General features: G+C 37.8%; 1 pseudogene; it reads left to right on the top strand.

The window, feature by feature from the left end:
- The first annotated feature begins 9825 nt into the window (after positions 1-9825).
- LOC101585578 overlaps positions 9826-10156 on the top strand; it is a 2251-nt pseudogene continuing 1920 nt past the window's right edge.

The following is a 10156-nucleotide window of genomic DNA, read 5'->3' as shown; positions in this document are numbered from 1 at the left end:
TTTTTACCAATTTTGCATGCTTCCATCTGGTAATCTGAACAACTACTTTGAAGACAACAATATTGAATATAACAACCATTGTTGAATTTCTATCATTTTGTTTAGTGAAATTTTGTAGTGTTTGTAATGAGGTTCTTTTTAACTGTTTTCTATTCTCTTTTAAAAAATTAAAAATAAAAATTCAATCTCTTCCCCATTCCATTCCTATTAAATCAGAAATTCTGATACTGCAGTGTGGCAATCTGTTAGAACTGACCCTGCAAATGACTCATTCTCACTTAGATGTGGGAGATATTGTACTGCCCTGTATTGATCACTGAATCTCTTCAGTACAAAGAACCCTTTCTTACCATCAAATGTATTTTTTAACCTTCCCATTTCCATGGGTGGGGCCATGTGTTTCTCTCACCCCTATACTCCAGCAGCAAGAATGGCCCTTTTGGGCAGGAGGGTTAGTATTTGCCTAGGGAACAGTATGGGAAATGAAATATAGAGTCAGAGTAGAAAGTTGTTTTTTACCTGAGAAAAACCTTTCCAAAAAGCCTTAGGTCTTTTGCTGCCTCCTTTCCTTAAACACCTATGAAATTTAATTTATAGTTAAAGCCATTTTTGCCTAGAAAATGAATGAAGCTTCAATTTAGGTTTCAGGAATGGAACCCTTAACTCTTTCTACCCCATTACATTATGAAAATGGAAGTGAAGCAGCCTAAGTGATAAGGGGAATTTATTTTATACTTAATAATTAAATCATTTAAATGGTCAGTTGAAACCACACTCCATTAGATAGTAATGAAAAAAGAATTGTTCTTCAGATTAATGTACCATCTTTATTTTGAAGCAAGCATTTTTTTTAAATGACTTTCACAATTCTAATAACATCTCTCTTATCCCTTATGGCTACAAAAATAAGCGACTTGTCCCTTTGTGGTGAATAATTTCCACGTGAAAGACTCACAGTTGGGGTGAGAAAAGCACAGCTCCAGAAGATCTTAAAAGAGAAGATTGATTCGTCTTTTGACATTTTAGTTTCTTGTGTGTTTATTAAAAATTATACCATTTTACTAGAATGGGTTTTAACAAATGTCAGCCTCAAGCTTTTGCCCATTTTTAAAAAACCAATTCCACACGTCGACTGGTTCCTTATTCACACCTCCGATCCGTATGTGCCTGAGGATTGTGCGCTTCACAGTCACTGCTCCCTATTGAGCCTGAGTCTAGAAAGATATAATACCTCTCAGGTTCTCATTAAGCCCTTCTCTTTGTTGTAACACTACTTTATATCTTCTGTGTTGTTTTCCTATCACAAATGAATGCTATTCATTTCTACTTTTAATTTTGCTGTATTATACTTAATTAGGCTTCTACAATATTCATTTCTTTAAAAAAAAAAACTCATAAAGCTCACCAAGTTCTCAACTGATAATCCTTAAGCTAAATACAATAACAATAAACAATTCATCCTCCTGATTCTTTGCAGCATGTGTTTATCTGAAGAGTTTTATTTAATCCAAATGTGAGATTGAGATTTCATGGCATTTCTAAATTGTCATTCATAACAGAAGGTGCTTGGTGTTTTATCTAAATTCCAATTTGTATAATATGAGGGAATAAAATTTAATGATTTTGAAACCAGAGATTCCTGATCCTAATGCTAGCTGTACTTAACACAAACTGAGTGACAACCAGAAACATGCTTAATTTCTAGTGCACACATATAGTAAACTTGACAGCAACCAAAAAATTATTTTAGGGAGGCTGGCTGAAACCCATCACCTACTGACATGTAGAGGGATTTATCTGATCCATCCGTGTCCCATTTATTTTCCTCATCACTAAGCAGCTACACTTTAGGTTAAAACTGAAAGTAGTGGCCAGCGAGATAGTTCAGGGATCTAAAGCCCGTGCTTAGGCAAGTTTAGGCAGGTGCAGGGAACAGCGGTTCAATCCCCAGCACCACGTGCCATGTCAGCCCCACCCTCAGGATGGACTGAGCCAGCCAAAATAAAAAGTTAAAATTGAAATGTATATATCTTCCCTCAATTTGAAAAAAAAAATGTATTCTTTCTATATCAATAACACTAGACTAATCATGTTCTGCTGTCAGATGGATGGTATGTAGGAACTGAAATACTATAATTTCAATGGTAGTGAATACTTTTATTACCTACATGTTTCATTGGTATTTTGAATCAATTTCTTAAATAGGTGGGTATTTGGTAAATCAACACAGACTTGGTTACAGATTTTATTGAAATTGAAAAATAATCGAAAATATTAACAAGAAAGAAACCAAGGAAAGTGGAAAGGAAAGAATACAGAAAAGGAACAAAGAAAGATCACTGGTAGAAAATATCTATAGAGTATTAAAAATCAGGTATCTAAAATAAGCTAAGTAGAGTTTTCAAAACTCTTGAAATAGCCAAAAACTCACCTTGGAAAATAATTTGATCTATTAACCAAATTTAAGTCCCTGGAAACTGTTGATGTAAGAAAACTAAGCCTCTGTGCCCGTGAAAGCCAATTAACTTGACACTGGAAAATGTTGCCTCTTGTGTACCTTACTAGAGGCTTTTGGCTAGCATGAAAGGTGACCTGAGTCTAAGTCAGAGAGAGAAAAAGAGTGAAAAATAAAAAAGGAGGAAGAGGTGAAAGGGAGAGGAGGAAGGGGGAGGAGGAGTGAGAAGGGGAGGAGGCAGTGGGGGGAGGAAATTTATCCAGGCTCTTTAAGTCTAAGACTCCCTAAACTTCTTTAATCATGGAATTCTACTTTCCCCCCTCCTTGGAATATCTCTAAATATTTTGCTGGATTCGCTTTCTAAATATCTAGAGACTGTGGATCAAAGCAAATTTGGGTGCACCTAAAAACCTGGAACTGCTTTCAAATATCAGAATTTCCACAGATTACCATCTTCATATCTTGTGGGTCCAACAGACTCCATGCTGCTGGTTGATTATGCTAGATACTTGCATGCTTGTTTAAATGGTAACCTCTCTATTAACCAAAATCCCAATCATATATGGGGTCCAGTTAAAAAATCTTACTTAATCCCCTGGAGTAAAATTAATAATTTCATTCTCTAGTATACCACATTATTTATAGTTTAACTTCTGTTAGCGACTTTTTTGACTCCTGATTTTTTTTTTTTTTTTTTTTTTTTTTTTGTATTTTAGGGAAGGGTCTACCAGGTGTTCAGGGTCCCACTACTAGGTCAGACTCATAGTAATCCACCTGTTTACAGCCTCCCAAGATCTGGGATTACAGGCGAGTGCCACAATTTTCTGTCTCAATTGTCGTCTCAGTGTGCTCCAGGGGCAGGGCTGGCACAGCAAGCCTGGAGATCGAACCCTCAGTCCCTGCACCTGCGTGCAGGTGCTTTAGTCTGCCAAGCTATTTGCCTGACCCTGAAATTCTCTTTTTAGGAATATATCGAAGTATTTGTGTAAATGATATAGCTTTTTCCCATAATTTTATTGATAAACAAATAGCAATGAGACAGTTTCAAATCAAATTGGTAGGACAGTTTCAATAATTAACACATTGCATACATTCTTCCTAGTGGTTAATTGCTGTACAAGATGTGGACATGATATTCTATTTACAAACTCCATTAGAACAAATCACTCTATTCATTAATAGAATGTAACTATATATCTATCCTAACCACTTTGAATACACAGATACAAAATGGACATTCATCTGTATCCCCTTTTTTGGTTAAGTTCCATTATTTGAATATTATAGGTGTGTAGACTCAGCAAAATATTCTATAAGAGTCCAGTAGCCCAGAATAGTATTGGGTCTTCCGCTTGACTGGCAACGTCAGAAAAATAATATAGTTTTTAATATCACATATATAATTATCTGCAAAACTGGGCCTCAACTCCACTTTAATCTTTAAATATTCCATTAAAGTGTACAGGTTGCTTTGCAAAAAGTAGATAGTTAAACGTATTTCCCATTTGAATTAAATGATGACCCAGAATTAAGGTATTACTTTAAGCTACACCAGGACAAAGAAAATTGGTATTTATTTCCCACATTTCCTTCATCATCCATCTAGACCCATAAACATTTTAACATAAGAAGATAATGCAATATATCTTTTTCATGACATTAAAATATAATAGAAAATGACTGATTTGTGGTTTAATGTTTTCTGATCAATAGTTCATATACATTGTATTCCTATATAACTTGGGCATTTCCAGAGACACAGTAGTGCATATTGTATTGCAACTAACAAGTGCATTCAAATAAAAGTAAAGAGCCAGTGTGTATAATTCAAATCCAAAACACATTAACAGCGGGTTTTATTGGCCTGTATCATCAGGAGAATTTTCTCCCCACTTAGTTTACTTGCATTATCACAGCTTTATGGGAATTAATCTACAGATAATGCCTTATTTTAAATTGGACCTTGGAGAGAATTCTACAGTTCTCATTTATTACCTTTATTGTCTTAAGTTCCACTTCACAGAAAAAATATTTTGCAATAAACTAGAACTACAACTTTGATAAGATGGAATCCAACCAAGGAGCTTGTTAAATGCTATAACCTTCAAGCACACTCATAAATACTAGGAACTAGAAAGATCCCCTGACATCTTGAAGAACAGCAGCCTGTAAGTCCCTTTCAATATTGGCCCTTCCTTAGCCTTCTACAAGTTGTCTAGAATTCATGAGGATTCCCTGATTTCCCTCATGCAATTCCTGAAACTATGGCTTCTCCCTGCTTTTGTCTAAGAATTTACCAGATATAGTAGAGCAAACTATATTTTACTCTCCTGTAGGTGCCCATTTTGCAATTTGTACTTAAGGAGTAATAAACATTGCAAAATTCCTTATGTGTTACATGTTATCATTTCATTCCTACTTCCCAAAAGAATTTATTAACCATCATATATATGTAATTTTTAATGTATTTGGTACAGGGTCTCACTACACAGCTCAGACTCATAGTGATCCTCCTGCTTTCAGCTTCCCCAGCACTGGGATTACAGGCATGCACCACCACACCCAGTCTCAATGGCTGGCTCATTCCCCCCACCCCTGGGGGCAAGGCCAACGCAGCATGTGGTGCCAAAAAAAATAATTTCAACAATACACTGATTACTAATGGTTGTTAAAATTTATTAGACATTGTTGTAAGTTCTTTATAAAAATAAGTTATTTAAATTTCACAACACTTTCATCACTGCTATTATCTCCATGTTATCAGTGAGGAAAGTTAGGCACATATGTTTTGTGAACTATCACCAGATTACATACCTGCATATAGTATTTGAATTTAGATAGTTTGGCTCCCAAATCCACACTTTTGATTGCTATGGTATGGCATGCTACCCTATGCTATGCTCTCCTCTGTTGAAAGCATGAGCAGAAAAATAAGTCATCTGAACTGCTTTGAGAAATAATACAGTTAATACATTGCAGAGCATCCTTTCAATCATGTCTTTCAAGATGTTTTCACTTCTCCTATGGCTTCTTCACTCACATGTTTGTACCCAGGACTCTGTCTGTCTGTCTGTCTGTCTGTGTGTCTGTCTGTCTGTCTGTCTGTCTCTCTCTCTCTCTCTCTCTCTCTCTCTCTCTCTCTCTCTCTCCTTGTAGTCCCCATCTTCCATGGCTTTGGGTCATCAGACTTCTTAGCTAGTGGGTCAGGTCTCTGAGAACGGGTATTGAATACCCATTAGGCCTAAACTTGGAAACAGGTTGAAGAACACCTGCAACGTACTGTTTTTCAAAGTCTCAGAGCTCACTCAGAGTTCATAGATGTCTGCCTCTTGGAAGGATAAGTCTCAAGAAATCTATGGCTATATTTAATCTGCCACATCACAGTTAATACATTTTAGGTACTTAATCAAATATGCTTGCAGACATATATGTATTATGAAATTTTTACACAAATTCAATTAGGCACCAACTATTGCTTTTTACTATTTTCTTTAGCTTTAGAATAGTTCTCTCTTCCCTCCACTCTACTAGTCCCTTTTAAGACACATGCCTCCTCTCCCTAGCCAGACAGCCAATATTAAACAACTGGAGCTCATTTTTTCAGAAGTCATATAATATTAAAATTTACATACACACACACCCTTAATTAGTCCTCTAGCACTAGAAAAAAAACTATCTCCTTGACCAAACTTCTAGGCTCCTTCACTCCCTCTTCTCAAAAAAGGATTCAGCCTGGGCTGGCCAGATAGCTCAGTGGACTAAAGTGCCAGCTTAGGTAGGTGTGGGGACCAGGGCTTGATCCCCAGTGTGCTGTGCCAGCCTCACCCCCTGGGGCCCACGGAGATGGCAACTGAGACTCAGCATGGTGGTGCGCGCCAGTGATCCCAGCGCTTGGGAGGCTGAAAACAGGAGGATCACTATGAGTCTGATCTGTATAGTGAGACCCCGTAGACCCTGCGCTAAATACATTTTTTTAAAAAAGGATTCATCCTTTGACTTTAGTATCCACCTTTGCTGTATGTATAGGTTGCCCAGCAAGAGTCCTTAGATTAGAGAAAATCATCATGTTTCATATTTTATATTCATTCCTCCCTCTTCAGGCCCCAGTCAAATTTCCTGCTCCCCTGATGTCACTCTCTACTGCCTTCAGCAAACATCCTGCCATGTTGACTTACCCAGAATCTCCTTTTACTTGTATGATTCCCTCTAGGAATTTTCTATACACTGGCTTCCATCTGCTCCTTGGCCATAAATTCCATCTCTCACTGTTATATATAATCCTGAGCTTAGTTTAATTCTGAGGTATTTTCCCCTATTCTTTTCCCCTTGTGAGAAAAATTTATTTTTATAAATTTAACTATTGTTCCAGCTCAGTTTTTCCTTAACACAGAACACTGAAAAATCCCTCTAAGGTGTATAAAAAGGAGATAGGCTTCTTTTTGTTGGATCATGTCCAAGCTATTAAGATATCAAAATGTATTCAACCATTCTCTCTAAACATGCAAAATTATGTACAAGAACATTATGATAAGGAAGGTACTGAAGGGGAAAAAGATGGTAGATTAAGCACATATAGTGATTCCCATTCTTTCCTCAGAGCCCACTAAAATGAATTCACAGGAAAATTTTTGTAAGTCCACAATGACAGGAAAAACAAAAGTAACAAAACTTTAGAAGCTAAAAATCAAACAAATATTTTGTAAATTATTTGTCAAACCTAGGAAAAAGAAATCTGTTGCACCTTGAACCCATATGCTCAGTGAAATCAGACACACAAGCTTAAATACCACAGTTTGAGTGTCACATGATGATTTGTCTTATATGAAAAGCCCAAACTGTAAATAAATTAGAGAAACAATTAAACTATGGGAAACACTAATTAAAATGGAAAATGGGAAAAGATAAGATAGATCTTTTGCAAATTAGAAGGGGCTAGAGAGATGGATAGGGAAGAAAATGGGGTAAAAAGAATTGAGAAGTGTTATGCTCATGTACCAACTTCCCACAGTGAATTTAAGTAGTGGGTACTGAAAACATGTACTAATAAAAGTAAATTATTTCCTACCTCAGATTTATTTGAACAAAGAACACAAGAGGACACCAGCCTGCCACAGATGTCAGCCCAGGGGTCACACCAGTCCTTCTGTCCTCATCCCTGCAGATAAAGGCTTTTATTGTGGAGCCTTCATGAGGGACTGGGCACCTTTGGGAACCTGAGCTGGAGCAGAAGTTGGAGCCTGGGCCTTTGGCTGGCAAGGCCTGTGACCCTTGGCAATGCAGGCACGGGTATGTTTCCTAAGCTTGGGGTTGGGCACTATAGGCAAGTCCAGCAAGCCTGCGGCTCACTCTCTTTGGGATGATCTTGGGCTCCACTTCCTTGGGCTTGAGGAGGACCTTGATAGCCTGGGTGTGTGTGTTCATGGCCTTGGCATTGTTTGCTTGCATCTTCTTGAAGCCCTTCTTGTTGTGTTTCTTGGAAAATGCATATTCCTGAAGAACTTGGGATCTATGCCCTTCAGAGATTCCTGTCTTTGTGACTGGGGTTTCTTGATGCCATTTCTGTGTCATTTTCAGGACTGGTTGTGCATGGGGTGGTTCTTGGACTTGGCCATATCAGCACTGCAAGCCAACAGCTGTCAAGCACCTGGAACCAGAAGAAAAGAAAGCTTGCTAAATGTAAATAAAATTTAAAATGATGTTATCTGTGGTAATTTGAAGGGCAAACCACTAATTACTGAGCCTAAAGCTCTGAAGCAGTAGTTAGAAAATGTAAGAAAGATCTTATATGTTGGCTACTGTTGCCTGAACTCAACAAGGAACTATAAGAAAGAAAATCTCTGATAATTTACTATGGACCGGGAATATAGTTCAGTGGCACAACACCTGCCTGGCAAGCTCAATGTCCTAAGTTCAATTACTGGAAAAAAAAAAAAAAAAAAAAGAATTTGCTATGATTCACTAAACTCCAAACCAGTAGAAGGAAAGAACTAGAATAAATCAGAGCTAAAATTAATGAAATGGAGACTACACATACAATACAGGACTCTTCCAGGAGGATGATGGAGTGTTGAGCAACCTTAAGTCAGCCACTCTCAGATGAGAAATCCAGACATTGGAGGATAACAACTTGGACAAGAAAGGATGATGGGAGGTAGATCCCAATGGCCAGGAATGATCTGAAGGGAGGATCAGAACCTCCAAAAAGAATATACACACCTCAGCATAGAAAGAGGAGGCAAACTGCAACACACACACACACACACACACACACACACACACACGTTCGCGTGCATGTGCATGCTTTCAGCTCACATGAAAGAAGAGTATTGAACCTACAAAGACACAACAGCAAGAGTGGAGAAGCACACGAGTGGAGCAGAGTGATAGATGCGCACTGCAGAGGCTGCTGAGTGACTCTGGGCCTGGTGACAGCTACATTTCCTGGAGAGATGGCTTTTGGGGGCAGGCCAGCTGAACCTGGGACTCAGATCAGCCATGAGTTGACTTCGTCTCAGGAGTCCCAGTGCTCATCCTCCACGTGGCTGAGTGGAGGATGGCACAGGAACACCCAGATCACCCTTGCAGGGTGGCCTGCAAGGATGCCTAGGCTTTCTGGTTGAGAACTCTGGTTCTCCACCATAGCAGAAGACCAGGATCAGCCTGGACTTCTTCAGAGCTGAGTGCCAGAGGCAGCACCACACCAGCCCTGCTGAAGGATTACTGGAGTTACTTAGCACAGATCTGGGTTCTGACTGAATAATACCACAAAAGTGTAGACATCAGAAGACATCAGGCTTAAAGTCAAAGAGCAATTTCATTCTTTTTTGTTTCATTGCTGTTTTTGCATTCCATGAATGCAAACATTCTTTTAATTTTTTTTGCTTTGTTCTTGTTTTTGTTTTTAACGATTTCTCTTATTCCTGTCTTCTTTACCAGGTACTAGAATTTGAGTAATTTTCTTTTGCCCTTCAGCCTATCTTCAAATCTCTTTCTCTTCTATTACTACTTTTTCTTCCTGTCCCTTTGAAATTCTCTCCCCTGAGGATAAAAGTCATTCTATTAACTGGATTTCGACTATATATAATTTTACAATTGTTTTTCTACTTCATTATATAACTATAAAGTTTGTGCCTGTGGTTAAAGACAGCAAGTTAACAGTTATTACAGTGTGTTATTCTCTGGACTGTACCTGATGCTATTATTATTACTGGCTTTCTATTTTAGTCAAGATAATACAGAACTGATCAGTAGTTCTTCCTCATATAAAAATACAGAGACTCTCTGGGAATCATAAACAACACCATAGAAAGAGGAGGCAACCAGTAATATCGAGCATCCAGTTATCAAAAAACTGGGTGCTATTTTATCCAATGGAGTACTACTCCGCTATAAAGAAAGACAAACTCAACAGCTTCATAGGTAGGTGGATGCAACTAGAGGCTATACTCATAAGTGAAATAAATCAGACCCACACGTCTAAATATCATATTGTCTCCCTAGTGTAAGAATCTCAAAGAATAAATAAAACATGAAAGGTATAATAGATATAGTAAAATGGAAAAAAACCTGAATTTAACCATTAAACAATGAAGATGAAAGTAGAAAAGATAGGAAAAAAGGAAGAGGGAACATGCAAGGATATATAGATAGTGCCTGAGTAGATGATACTTATAATTTTCATCAGTTTTTTGAAAATGGCAG

Source organism: Octodon degus, unplaced genomic scaffold (genome assembly GCF_000260255.1).
Source record: "Octodon degus isolate 3935 unplaced genomic scaffold, OctDeg1.0 scaffold00281, whole genome shotgun sequence".
In the NCBI taxonomy this organism is placed as follows: Eukaryota; Metazoa; Chordata; class Mammalia; order Rodentia; family Octodontidae; genus Octodon; species Octodon degus.
This window is presented reverse-complemented; position numbering and strand designations above follow the sequence as displayed.